Genomic DNA, 15,479 nt, shown 5'->3' with positions numbered 1-15,479 from the left:
CAGGTTTACACTAGAGAAGACCTCAGAAACAGAACCATGACAGGTTTACACTAGAGAGGACCTCAGAAACAGAACCATGACAGGTTTACACTAGAGAAGACCTCAGAAACAGAACCATGACAGGTTTACACTAGAGAAGACCTCAGAAACAGAACCATGACAGGTTTACACTAGAGAAGACCTCAGAAACAGTACCATGACAGGTTTACACTAGAGAAGACCTCAGAAACAGAACCATGACAGGTTTACACTAGAGAGGACCTCAGAAACAGAACCATGACAGGTTTACACTAGAGAAGACCTCAGAAACAGTACCATGACAGGTTTACACTAGAGAAGACCTCAGAAACAGAACCATGACAGGTTTACACTAGAGAAGACCTCAGAAACAGAACCATGACAGGTTTACACTAGAGAAGACCTCAGAAACAGTACCATGACAGGTTTACACTAGAGAAGACCTCAGAAACAGAACCATGACAGGTTTACACTAGAGAAGACCTCAGAAACAGAACCATGACAGGTTTACACTAGGGAAGACCTCAGAAACAGAACCATGACAGGTTTACACTAGAGAAGACCTCAGAAACAGAACCATGACAGGTTTACACTAGAGAAGACCTCAGAAACAGAACCATGACAGGTTTACACTAGAGAAGACCTCAGAAACAGAACCATGACAGGTTTACACTAGAGAAGACCTCAGAAACAGAACCATGACAGGTTTACACTAGAGGACCTCAGAAACAGAACCATGACAGGTTTACACTAGAGAGGACCTCAGAAACAGAACCATGACAGGTTTACACTAGAGAAGACCTCAGAAACAGTACCATGACAGGTTTACACTAGAGAAGACCTCAGAAACAGAACCATGACAGGTTTACACTAGAGAAGACCTCAGAAACAGAACCATGACAGGTTTACACTAGAGAGGACCTCAGAAACAGAACCATGACAGGTTTACACTAGAGAAGACCTCAGAAACAGAACCATGACAGGTTTACACTAGAGAGGACCTCAGAAACAGAACCATGACAGGTTTACACTAGAGAAGACCTCAGAAACAGAACCATGACAGGTTTACACTAGAGAAGACCTCAGAAACAGAACCATGACAGGTTTACACTAGAGAAGACCTCAGAAACAGAACCATGACAGGTTTACACTAGAGAAGACCTCAGAAACAGAACCATGACAGGTTTACACTAGAGAAGACCTCAGAAACAGTACCATGACAGGTTTACACTAGAGAAGACCTCAGAAACAGTACCATGACAGGTTTACACTAGAGAAGACCTCAGAAACAGAACCATGACAGGTTTACACTAGAGAGGACCTCAGAAACAGTACCATGACAGGTTTACACTAGAGAAGACCTCAGAAACAGAACCATGACAGGTTTACACTAGAGAGGACCTCAGAAACAGAACCATGACAGGTTTACACTAGAGAAGACCTCAGAAACAGTACCATGACAGGTTTACACTAGAGAAGACCTCAGAAACAGAACCATGACAGGTTTACACTAGAGAGGACCTCAGAAACAGAACCATGACAGGTTTACACTAGAGAAGACCTCAGAAACAGTACCATGACAGGTTTACACTAGAGAAGACCTCAGAAACAGAACCATGACAGGTTTACACTAGAGAAGACCTCAGAAACAGAACCATGACAGGTTTACACTAGAGAGGACCTCAGAAACAGAACCATGACAGGTTTACACTAGAGAAGACCTCAGAAACAGTACCATGACAGGTTTACACTAGAGAAGACCTCAGAAACAGAACCATGACAGGTTTACACTAGAGAGGACCTCAGAAACAGAACCATGACAGGTTTACACTAGAGAGGACCTCAGAAACAGTACCATGACAGGTTTACACTAGAGAAGACCTCAGAAACAGAACCATGACAGGTTTACATTCTCAGCAAACATTGCATTGGTTGCACGCTCCTGCAGATTCCTGCTGTACAACATCAGGAGGATTCGCCCCTTCCTCACTGAGGAGACGGCGCAGGTGCTCATCCAGGCTCTGGTCATCTCCCGCCTGGACTACTGCAACTCTCTGCTTGCCGGAGCCCCGGCGTCGGCCATCAGACCTCTGGAGCTTGTCCAGTAAGCTGCAGCTCGCCTGGTGTTCAATCACCCCAAGTTCTCCCACGCAACTTCCCTTCTCCGTTTCCTAAACTGGCTCCCTGTAAGAGCTCGCATCCAGTTTCAGACTCTGGTGCTAGCCTACAGGGCAGTGAAAGGAACAGCTCCTTCCTATCTCCAGGCCATGGTCAAGCCCTACACCCCCGCCCGACCACTTTGCTCTGCTGCTTTGGGGCGATTGGTTCCCCCGTCGCTCAGAGGTCCATGCGGCCGATCGACCCGGTCGCGGCTGTTTTCTGTCCTGGCCCCACAGTGGTGGAATGAACTCCTCACTGACGTCAGGACAGCAGAGTCGCTGCCCATCTTTCATCAGGCTGAAAACTCACCTCTTCAAGAAGTGCTACCCTGAGCCTTCCTCTTAGCACTTACTGTATTCATACTAGTTTGTTGCACTTATTGTATTCGTATTGATTTTGTTTCTGCACTGTATGTTTGCTCTGGTTTATGCTCTTAGATGCTTGTTTAACAAAGGAGATGCACTTATGACTTCTGGTGACTAGTAGTTCTCTTGAATACCTATGTTGAATACACTTATTGTAAGTCACTTTGGATAAAAGCGTCTGCTAAATAACTGTAATGTAATGTACATCAGAGAGGGCCTAAGAAACAGAACCATGACAGTAGAGATGGCCTGTGTGTTTATTTGATTTGTATATGCATGTAACCCATACAACCCATGTATGTAACATGAACACTACATAAAGCCAGGAACAGTTTAGCACAAATATTCCTCGAAGCTGGATTGACTTTCCATCGGTCGTTGCTGCCTCTGGCTGCCCCTCTATCTCCTGTTATCCTTCTTTCCGGCTTTTCACCGCGCCCCTCCTCCCTCCTGTCATTCCTCCTTGGCCTTGCACTCATCACTTTTATGTCATCTCTCCTTCAAGGCTCTCATCCCTCTGTTTTGCTGTCATGCTGACTTAGAGACAAATAGACATCACTATGCAGAGATCAAGAGGAAGGACAGTGATGTTATCTACAGACGCCTAAGGATTATAGCACTAACTTTCACAATCATAGCTCATAGCCGCTGACAGTTAATCTGTATAAACACAGGCAATGTACTTACAGTAACGTGTAACCATTCTACCATTTTCAGCCAAAGCATTCATCTGCTCCTATGATGCATAAGTGTGTATAGATACAGATGTGTGTATTTGAAAGAAATCTGGTATTTTTATTGTCAATTATAAATGGCCCTGTTGGGATCTGACAATGGGTATATGCCAAGTCTCTTAATTGCATCCCCGTTTCCCTCACTTGGCTCCTTTCCTTGCGTCTTAGTCCCTCCCACCAAGGAAACCATGCGAGGAGAGACGAAACAAGGAAATATATTTGAAGAGGCATGAGACGTCCTTTCCTCAGTTGTGTCAAGTGAAGCGACGTCTGTTTCTGATGACGGATCAGCTGATCACAGCTGGATCAGCTGTTAGTCGGCTTTAACAGCTGGAGAGACTTTAGAGAAGTTTGTGTCTGTTCACATGATCACTGCACTTAATAATAGTAACTAATAAAGACACACAGTAATCATGACTGTAGAGGTGTTTTCTCTCTGTAGTGTTAACAAACTGTGTCTGTGTTCTGTTTATAAGTGCTGGACCGATTTCTACCGGCGGAATGCGATCATCTTATTTATGAATTATTTGCATCTGTACGTTTTGAAATTGTCACTGGGACGTCATTATTAAATAACCCAGAAAATGATTATTGTTTCTCTTAAATAATAAAACTCAAACACTCAGGAATGATCAGCCTCACGTGACTGAATGAAATGATGATAAATGATGTAAAAACTCACTTTAATTGTTTCATAATAAAAATTATTGAGGGAAATATCAGATCATGAAAACAGAAATCTTTCTAATAAATGAAGAAAGTTGTTTGTGCTCCTTTTGTTGTTTAGTTTACAATGAACATATATTTAAACCAGACGGTGAATCAGAAAACTAATCAAACATAAACTAGAGTTTAATCTGTGATCGGTCTTCACTCTGGTGTTAAACTCAGTCAGTCCAATCAGCTGCAGCATCCAATCACATAACTGATGAACAATGAGGGGGCGTGTCGGCCGTTAAAACACTTCCTGGAAGTCTGTTCTCGTGGTTCCTCGCTCATGGCTCCTCAGAGATCCCTCCTCGATCCTCGATCCTCACTCCTCAGAGCTAAATAAGAGCTTTGGGACGGCCGTCAATATGGCGGCGCAGAACAACTTCTGGTTCAAGCGAGGAGCGAGGAAATGACAATTAAGAGACTTGGGATGTACCCCATGTGCCTCGCCATGTGCTTTGAGACAAAGGAATTAGGCCTTCCTGTTTGCAGAGCAACCTAAAGCCTGATTTGGGTTTGTGATAAGAGCAATGTTCAGATGCGAAAGCAAAAAAAACATCAACACTGCAATCTAATTGGCCGAGGGCCATAGACACCCCAGGGCCCCTGTGGTTCAGCCCTTGTTTCTATAAAACAGCCTTGCTTCCCCAACTCTTTGCTTATCCCGCTGACGTTGTGTCGGTGAAAGGAAGCACGCAACGTTGCTGTGTTTAAAAGAAAATCCTGGGTTTTAAACAGTTTTATATTCGCTGGACGAATCTACTGGACTGTTTGTTTTGTTTTTGTTTCGCTTCCTGGAAGAGGAAGCGGACAATTTTCCTGCAGAAGTGAAGAAACGGATTCTTCAGAGAGAGAGAAGCACATTTCACCTCTCCACCCAAGCCGCCTTTGTTCCAGCTGTAAGGAAAGAAAGATTCCCTAACGAGCCGAAGAAATTCTCTGACGCACAGATAGTTGTATCACTGCACCGCACGGAGCCGCGCAACCTGAGTCAGCCAAGGACTCAGAAGGACCGCATCGGCCGCCATGAAATCGACTCATAGTAAGGCAAGTAGAGTCTGGGCAGAGTTAGGTTATTGGGTTTATTATCTTGTTTGTGTTGAGATAATTCACCGCTGGCAAGACCGGAAGTTGTTTCTCATCAGTTCAGAGGTCAGAACCGCGACTGGGCAATCAAAGAGTCGTCAGCTTTGCTTCTGTAGCTGAGAGGACAATCTTCCGTACTCCACCACGGCGGGGAGGATCTTAATCTGTTTTTGGAGGATCCCTTTTGTTTCGTTTGCTTTCTCTCTTCTTTTACTAACCCACACACACATGTAGCTTTAAGCTAATGTAGCTCCGGGGTTGTGCTAACGGCCTCAGACACGTGTAGATAACGAGATCTCTATTGTCTACCACCATTGTAGAGTCTCGTGCCATCTTGTGGTTTCGCGAGAGACGTCGCCACGTTTCAGATTACGTCATACGTTGTCTGAGCTGTTCTCTCGCCCCTCCCCCCTATACACACACACACACACACACACACACACACACACACACACACACACACACACACACACACACACACACACACGCGCACACACACACACACGCACACACACACACACACACTCCCCCCCCACCATAGTTTGTTGATTTTAGATAGCGTGCTCATGAATGTATAGTTTTGTTGTTAGTTTAGATATTAGTTGACTAGATCATTATTATTGGAACTTAATAAACTCTGTTATATTTTAAAGAGCAGCTGTCTGTGATTACTTTGTGCATGTATTGTGATAATAGCTGGATATGTGGTCTGTTGCTCAAACTAAAACCTTCACTTTCACTCTGAATGTATAATAGTACTTTGACTGTTGACATTGAATACTAATTATGAGACTTAGTTTATCATTTGGTTATTGGTCCCTGTTCGCAGGGTGGTGCCCCGTTATTATTAATAATCGTTAATAATCTTACTGACATTAATAATTATATTGATGTCAATCATTTAGTTTTCTTATATGCTGATAACTCAAACATGCTCCTTTTCGTTCCCAACAACCCCCTATTACTATTGTTACGACAGGCGGTGACAGCGCAATTCAGACACTCTGACAAGGTGCCACTGTTCAACAGCAGTTACAACAGTGTGTTTGTTTGTTTGTTTGTTTGTGAGTGAGTGAGTGAGTGAGTGAGTGAGTGAGAGGCAGTTTGAGAAAGACAAAGTGCAGGTAAGCAAGGAAATTGCGGCTTTTTCATTATTCTTTTTTCCATTGTGACACTAAAGGTGCTGATTTAGAGATCGCTCTCCTGTTCCAGCACAGTTGACGAGACAAACTGTCACAATCCTGCCCACCGTCTTCATATTGTGCAATTTATATAACTACTATGTGTGTGAATGCATTTGCGTGTGTGTGCTTGTGGGAACGACAGTGAGAGGGAGGAAAGTGAATAGTGAGGGTGTGTCTGTTTGGGTAAGGTTCTCTGGATCTTCTCGTGATTTTGGTTAAATATTGGTAAAGAAATGCCTCATCAATGGAATTAATTCAAAGTTTTTAAATTTGGATACAAATCTTTCACTGTAACACTTTGATGTTTTCTTTAGCCACGTTATATTTTACTTGAGAATGAAATGTTACAAACCCATTTGCAACAGGGACATAAACAACTGTCCTGTATTCTTTTCTTTTGCTTAGGACAGCTTTTTAACTGAGATTTGTACGGTGTCCCAGAGAGTACGGTGTACGGTGTTCAATATACTTGTGTAACTTCAGAAAAATGCATATGGACAAAACAAATGCAAATGAAGAAAACATGTTAATCAATTTAAAAGACAACAAAAGTGTTGCATTTATTTATAAACTAAAAAAAACATTTGGTCTTTTCTGTTGGTTTTTTATTTTTCTAACAGGGAGTTTCTGTATTTGGCGGTGTTTTCTGCTGTTTTGCTGGATGTTTCTGTATTTGGTTGTGTTCTGTTTTTCTGCAGGATGTGTCTGTTTTTGTTATATTATCTGTTTTTTGCAGGGTGATTTTGTATTTGATTGCTTTCTGTTTTTTTGCAGTGTTTTTATTTCTAAATGCTATGCATGTGTTGTCAAACTGGTGAATATTTCCATATGTGTTAAGCTCTCAGGGCCACCTTTATATTTTGTATATATATTATAAAGATATTTAAGATGTTTATATAAAAACCTACTTTTACATTAGAATGTTGTTACTGTATAGTCAAATGGTTAGACAGCAATTATGATATGACAGCTACAGTAGTTCACCAGTGCCAGGTGTATTATCCTCTATATAATAATTGCACAATAAATAATCATTGTATTGTTTTTATTACCAAAGCGTTAATTTGTACCAGGCTATAAGGCTATTCACACCCGAACAAGTTGAATATATTACTTAATTTAGCAAAAGCTAGAAAGCCAAAATGCTTTTTGCCACAAAGCCCTTTCTGACAGAAAAGATAGTAGTAGTAATAGTAATAGTAATAGTAGTGGTATAAAGAGCAACAAAGTATGTGTAAGGAGTAAGTTGTGGTGGATGAATGGGTCAAACTTTTTAATTAATATTAATTTCAGTATTCAGTAGCAGTTTGGTTAGGTTTAGGCAACAAAACCACACAACCAGCAGCCACAGCACAGGACCTTTAACTACTGAAGTACAGTTTACCAACTTTACTCGCGGTGGCGGATTGAAGCACAACAAAGCACAGTAGCATGGAACAACCCTATTATAGCAGCAACAAGCCCAACAGTTAACACTAAACGGGACTCGGTGACTCATAAAATACACAATAACACAGTAACAGTACAGTTACACTTAAAAAAAGAAAAGGTTACAAACACACTATGACCTATCTCTGCCCAGACAAAAGCCTCTTACTTGAAATAGCTCCGTAGTGGTTGGTGTGTTTCTTCAGACTATCTCCTACCTGCACCGGGGACCGACGAGCACTGTGTAGGCGATTTAAACGGCAAGCTAATTCTCATCTGATGCTGGAGAAAACAGCCAATGTTGACTTTAAGAATCCGGGAATTCTGTGATTACATTTGTTGAGGTGCTGGGATTGTGTGGTGGGGTCGGTAGGATATACAGAAGATATTACAAACTTGTTTTGAAACATTGTTCCCCATATTTTTAGGGAACTACAGTATGAGGTCACAATTCATTGTAGTATAAAAAATAAATTGCTGTTAAACTGAATTGCAGGATTGTCTCCTGAGGTTAAATCACATTTCTGTGTTCCTTGATATTTAGTAGTGTCGATGTAGCAAAAGACATGCCTTTACACTCCAGAAAAACCAGTTTGTCAAACATAACAATATGTGACCTGTTTCTTTCGGGTACAGCTCCAACCGCCTCAGTGTTGACAGCTCTTGAGTCAAAAGGGAAGTTGGCCCTCTGCACTATGTGTCTGTTGTGTTAACAGCGGACAGCTTCACTGACAGTGAAAACAATGTTATCAGCTGCTGATAGGATTAATGTTCTTAACTACAAATGTGTCATTCAGCTTAGCACTCAACACTAAATAATATAATTACTACTTTTACACATTAGTCAATGCTCCGTGAAGCCTCAAGCTGAACAATGCATGGGTCACCACCTTACTGGAGGAACCAAGTTTCCATGTGAACAGAGCAGCTTACTGACACAATCAACACAGAGTGCTTCAACTTTCAAACCCCAAAACACAAGACACTTTCCAAAGCTGGACTTCAACTCACTTGTTGGAATGGTTCACTGAGGCAGTCAGTGTCCCAACACACAGTACACTGTTATCCACGGACGTGGTATGTGATGAAATCAAACATCAGCTAGGCGCCTGTATGCAAACAATCATATCCAGAGATACTTTCCATGTACTGCACCTGTGTGAGAACAACAAACAAAGCAGTGTGTCCGCTGCTTTAAGAGACAGACAGAGACAGAGAGACAGACAGACAGAGACAGAGAGACAGACAGAGAGAGAGACAGACAGACAGAGAGAGAGACAGACAGAGACAGACAGACAGACAGAGAGAGACAGACAGACAGAGAGAGACAGACAGAGAGAGACAGACAGACAGAGAGAGAGAGAGAGAGACAGAGATTTTTGATTTTTAGAAAAAAATATCGCCATGGCATTAAATAGAAACAAATCAACAAAAAAACACAATGTTTTGAAATGAGCGTTGAATGTTAGTTCGTCTCCAGACACGCAACATATCACTTCATTGTAGCACCATTTTTTAATGAAATCCTGCATGTTGTTCATACTCTTAAAAAATCTAAAAGGAGGACAGGAAGACAAAAAAATGAAGACAGAAAGAGCTTCCTGTCCCGCTCTGTCCTCTACTCTGTTCTTCCTGCTTGTGTAAATAGACAGTTTGGCCTCTCCAACCAAGTGGTTCAACAGCTTCCACTTGGAGGCCGACTCCTAGAATGAAGGTGGTCCTGGACCAGGTCTCACCAAACCCTTTAAAAACACCCTGCAGTGTGTTAAAAAGGTTACAGTCTTTCACAATAATAAAAACAGTGGAAAAACAGTGGTACTGCCTCACAGAATGGACAATGACTAAAAACAGTGGGATTAATGACAGAGATAAAAGCGTTAACGGCAATAGCACCGTGTAAGATCCTCCACTGTAGATCTCCAGTTCTCTTTCTAACAGGAGGTTTGTATAAAACCCTCAAAACTGGCTTCACACCAATGTCCATGTTCAGTTTCTGTCTCCACACAGTGTCGGCTCTCTGGTTCAGTTTGTTTCTGTTGAGCACTTTTACAAAGTTTGTGTCGATAGTTTTCCCTTTCACTGTGTGGAGGTCCAAGAGTTTAGACTCTGTTTCATTAAATAATGGTCCTGAGACCCCATTCAGCTGTGGAATAAATGGGTTTGATAGTCAGCGCATACAGCATCCCTGAGAGAGAGCAGCCCTGTCTCACCCCTCTAAACACTCTAAAGGGGGCACTAAGACCTCCATTCATTTTCAGTACACTCTCAATGTCCTAGTACAAAACCTTGATCATAGCTATGAGACCTGAGCTGAGGCCAAAACTCTCTAGAGTCTTCCAGAGGTAAGGGTGCTCAACCCGGTCAAAAGCCTTTTCCTGGTCTAGAGAAATGAGACCAGTTTTAATGCCCAAAGAACCAGAGATGTCCAAAATATCACGAATTAAGGACACATTTTTCAGGATGCTCCTACCAGGCACGCAGTAGGTCTGGTCTTGGTGGATCACCTGGTCCATCACTTCTCTTAGTCTGTTGGCCAGCGCTTTGGACAGGATCTTGTAGTCTGAGCAGAGAAGGGACACAGGACGCCAGTCCTTGATCTCTTGCAGATCTCCTTTTCTTTGGTAAAAGAGTTACTACCGCTCTCCTGCAACTGAGCAGCAGCATCATGTCCTTAAAACTCTCATTAAAAACAGTTAAAAGATCTCCCATCACGCTCCAGAACTCTTTGTAGAGCTCTATTGAGATCCCGTCAATTCCGGGGGCCTTCCCCCCCTCCATGCCCTGCAGAGCTGCGTACAGTTCATCTGTCACCAGAGGACCCTCCAACCCGGCGTTCACGTCCTCTGGGATCTTTGGCAGCTCTCCACAGAACAAATTAAACAGTTCATTGTTATTGGTAAGTTCACTACAGTAAAGTTCAGAGTAAAAGCTCACTGCTCTCCTCCGGATCTCATTCGTGTCTCCGATTTCTTTTCCTGAAGCAGAGCGTAGAGCGTGAATACACCTGCTCTGCCCAGTCTTCTTCTCCAGGCTCAAGAAGAACTTGGACGGTGCGTCCATCAGTGCTGCATCCATGAAGCGGGACCTAACCAGCGCCCCCTGAGCCTTAGTGCCCAGCAGGTCTGTAAGAGCAGACTTTTTAGACTTGAGATCTTCAATGTGATCTTGATTTCCAGTGGATTCTGCTAAACTCTGGAGCGCCACGATTTCAGTCTCCAGATCTTTCATAGATCTGGTAATGGCCCGTGTGACATTGAGAGTGTACTGCTGACAGAGCTGCTTTATCTATGCCTTCCCACAATCCCACCACTGTTTTAAAGATTGAAAATCATGTTTTGTGTCTTTAAAAGTGCTCCAAAAAAATTCAAAAACATCTTTAAAATGTGCATCATCTAAAAGAGCTGTATTAAAATGCCAGTATGCACTTTTTGACTTTACGTTAGCGATAAAAACGTTACAAATAACCAGAGCGTGATCAGTAAAACTGACAGGCAGCATGCTGCACTTTTTTAAAATGTTGAAATGGTGTTCAAAACAATAAAACCTGTCCAATCTAGCGAGGGAAATTAAATTCCCTCTGGAGTGAGCCCACGTATACTGTCTTTTCTCACCATTCATCGTCCTCCACACGTCGACCAACTCATGCTCCTCAAGCTGCCTCAGTCCTGTCTGTGAAGGACCGTGAGGTTCCAAGTGGTTCCTGTCTATTGAATCATTCTCAGTGCAGTTAAAATCTCCTCCCCAAAATAAAAAATCCTCCACATTCACTCTGCTAAAATCACTGCTTAAGACCTTTAACAAACACACTCGTTCAGGTCCAGACACAGGAGCATACACGTTCATGAAGACAAAATTAAAGTGCTCAAGTTTTGCCCTCACTACCAGCAGCCCGCCCTGCACCACCTGCTCCACCTCAAACGACTCTGGGGCAAATCTTTTGGAGAAGAGGATCCCCACCCCCCCACTGGTGGTGCTCCTGTGGCTCAGCACTCTCTCTTCCTTTCAGTCTCGTTGGCCGAGTCACTGTGAGTCTCTTGTAGAAACATCACATCTGTCCCTTTGATCTTCATCAGTAGAGACCTCTTCGCTGAGTCTCTGGCTCCATTTACATTTAAGATGCTGATGTTTAAAAGACTCATGGTTAAATATATAAAATCCAACAAACAGAACATTATCTTTGACTTGAAAATAGGCTGTGAGATTCATAATCATCCCCACCATCATTGTTCAGCTCTTTGTTTATTTTCTGAACTATTTTCTTTAGTCTGTAGCCTTCCTGCTCTGTGAAACCTCCTCTGTCTTTTCTGCTCATATGTGACCTGGCAGAGTTGGAGAGCTTCTCTTTGTCAGAGAAGTATTCCTCCACTTTAACTCCCTTCAGATTTTTAGTTTTCTGCAGAAGACCCTTTATTTTCTCCACACTGTAGCCTCTGGAGCTCCTGCTAGACCTGTATTCAGAGGACTCACTGTCAGCAGCAGAGTCCTCCTCCAGACTGGACTCAGACTCTGCTGCTCCTCTACTTCCTTTCATTGCCACTTTCTTTGCCTGTGAGCTCCCACTGTTTCCCTTAATTTTCCTCTTCAGATGACGGTCTTTGAGCCGCTCCTCGTCTCCCTCCATGTCCACATCACAACATCTTTAACAGCTGTTCCACTCTCACACTTTTCTTTTGGTTTTACTGTTTCCTGTTTCATACCTGTCTCCACCTGTCCTCCAGTACTCACCTGGCTGTCCTCCTGTCCTTTACCACCGGGGCACACGGGTCGGGCTGAACCTGAACTCCATGCCTCAAAGACAGGGACGGCGTCTCAGAGGACGCCATCCCTGACAAGAAACACGGTTCTCTGTCCGCCAAAACACAACTAATCACACCAAAATACACCGACAACAACCATTAACCACCACAATCCAACATTAAGCAACACTCTCCACGCTCACAACCACGCTCTCCACCAGAGAGAGACAGAGAGAGAGAGAGCGAGAGAGAGAGACAGAGAGACAGACAGACAGAGAGAGAGAGCGAGAGAGCGAGAGAGAGAGACAGAGAGAGAGCGAGAGAGAGCGAGAGAGAGAGAGAGAGAGAGAGAGAGAGACAGACAGACAGAGAGACAGACAGACAGAGAGAGACAGACAGACAGACAGACAGAGAGAGAGAGAGAGCGAGAGAGCGAGAGAGAGAGACAGAGAGAGAGCGAGAGAGAGCGAGAGAGAGAGAGAGAGAGACAGACAGACAGAGAGACAGACAGACAGAGAGAGACAGACAGACAGACAGACAGACAGAGAGACAGACAGACAGAGAGAGAGACAGACAGACAGACAGACAGACAGACAGAGAGAGAGACAGACAGACAGAGAGAGAGCGAGGCAGCTAAAAGCTATGCTATCTCCCTGTCTGCTTTAGACAAGTGGCTGTGCTGCTATCAGCTTCATGATAAGCGCCATCAGGACCCTTACTGTTCATTACTGCTCTACACTGCTCCTCAACAAGCTGATAAACTGCTACAAACTACTGATGCACTTGAGGAAGTTAACAAACAACTCTTCTTTTCTGCAGCACAGCCTTCTGGTATCCCATCTCCACAGAGGGCTGCATGAGCTAGGAGTTACTGACATACAGTATAAGCACAAATGTACTAACAAACCCAGTGAAATGATACCTGAGTGACGCCTGGTCACAAGTCCAAGGCAAGTTCAAATAAGGGTTTACAGAAGACGCTTTTCCTTGCAGAGATTTGGACCTGCTATAGCAGGAAGAGCACAGTAACTACTAACATTAATGATGTTCCATGAACGAACGATAGTACAGCCCAGCCACTGGCTCCCCTTAATAGAGTGTTCTTGATCATAGATGTGATCTTTCTGTTATGAAAAAGGTCTGCTGTCTTGTTTATAGGGTATGTCTGTCTCCCTGACACATCATGCAGTAAAAAATCTTTTAAATAGATTTGAGGAATACTTCAGTTAAACTTCAGGTGAGAAAAACAATTCAAGTTGCATTTTAAATGAGTTTTGGCCACAGGCCAAGCTTTAAACACAACACTGACATATTATCAGCGGCTTCTATAACCCATCTTTTTAAACCAGCCTATTCACTTGAACTACTACTGCATCTTATCTTTCCCAATTTCAATTGCTGAGCTATCCTCTGTTGCCTATTATGTGCATTATTGTTGACTTTATTGATCTTTTATTACTGGTGCTTGTTGTGGCCAAGACGGGCAGCATAAATATTCACACATAAAAGCACAAATAACAAAGTTTAAAAAAGCGAGTAAGCCATAGAATTGACTCTGTAATATTCTTCCATGATATCTGTTCCTATTTCAAGCACTTCCTGTAGAAATTCCCCCAAAATAATTCTCTGAATTGGATAAAATCCTTTCAAGATTTATTTGGCAAGGGAAAGAAACAAGGATTAAATTGAAAACTCTACAACTCCCAAAAGAGGAAGGAGGAATGGGTCTACCCAATTTTAAGGATTACTTCTATGCTGTCCAGATTAAACCCTTAATTAACACGTGTACCCCATTTTATTGTGCCAGGTGGAAAGATATTGAACTCTCTATTATGAATGATCCCCAATTCATGCAGTATTGGCCCACGAAAACTTATAGACAATTTACAAAATCCATGGATCAAATTCCATTTAAAAAGCTAGAACGTGATAAGAGGAGAATATAAACTAGATCATAAACTACAAATACTTCAATGGTGTGCCTTTGATCCGGGGTTCAAACCAAATGAAATGGACCATAGATTTAAATCCTGGATCCCAAAAGGTAAAACAACATTCTATTCCCTGACAGAAAAGGGACAACTAAAGGACTTTGAACACCTGAGGAAAATATATTCTCTTGAAAAATCAGATTGTTATAGATACCTCCAGATACGCAACCATTTTGAGCATAACATTAGAAATACAACAGACCTTGATGACCCAATACTGAGAATATTTCTCGATGCCTACCAAAATGATTAAAATAAGGGAATATCTCTAGATCCGACAAAGGCCTTATAACCAACAAATCCCACAATGCAGGATATGTTAAGGAAAGATGGGAAAGAGAAGGTAACCTCTCAATGTCAAACGAGGACTGGTTAGATGTGTGTACATTTCAATGGAAATGCACCAATTCTCATGTGTGACGGGAATTTGCGTGGAAGTGTGTTATTCGTTTCTTTATCACACCGAAGCAGAAGGCCCGCTTCGCTGGAGGGGATGCTACATGTTGGAGACGGTGTGGGGCTCCGGAAGCAAATCACTGGCATGTATTTTGGGAGTGTCCAGTGATAAAACCTTTCTGGGCAGAGCTTCATAAAATAATAAAAAGCATACTTAACACTGACCTGCCCCTGCAATTTTCCACATTATTCTTAGGAAAATTTGATTTCCAAACAGGGCGTCCAGATGAATACCTGTTTGGCAGTTTAATAACTGTAAAAAAGCGCTCACAAGCCGCTGGTTGCTTCCTGAGCCCCCCACGATACAGGAGTGGATAGAAACAGTAAATAACATCTATGTTATGGAAAGGATCACTTTTTCCCTTCGCCTTCAGAGAAACAAGTGGGTGAGACACGTAAAACCATTATGAACAGATTTTGTGGAATAGCGAATGAATGACCCTGTAACGTTGATTTAGCTTAGCAAACATCATCGACCTCTGTCTGATGTGTTTTTTTGTTTATGTGTACACTCTCCCAAATTGTACAAAGTTACCCAATTTTGAAAAACTGTGGACACCATATATGCTGGTGCGAATGTATACGTTGTAACTAAAGCTACAGTTAAAAA

The 15,479-nt window shown here is 42.6% G+C and overlaps 1 protein-coding gene across 3 annotated transcripts in view; it reads right to left on the bottom strand.

Moving 5' to 3' along the window:
* The window catches only part of ppfibp2b (PPFIA binding protein 2b), an 81,389-nt gene that overhangs the window by 51,661 nt on the left and 14,249 nt on the right, over positions 1-15,479 (bottom strand). The window lies entirely within an intron of this gene.

Source organism: Pholis gunnellus, assembly GCF_910591455.1.
Source record: "Pholis gunnellus genome assembly, chromosome: 7".
NCBI classification, from domain to species: domain Eukaryota; kingdom Metazoa; phylum Chordata; class Actinopteri; order Perciformes; family Pholidae; genus Pholis; species Pholis gunnellus.
This window is presented reverse-complemented; position numbering and strand designations above follow the sequence as displayed.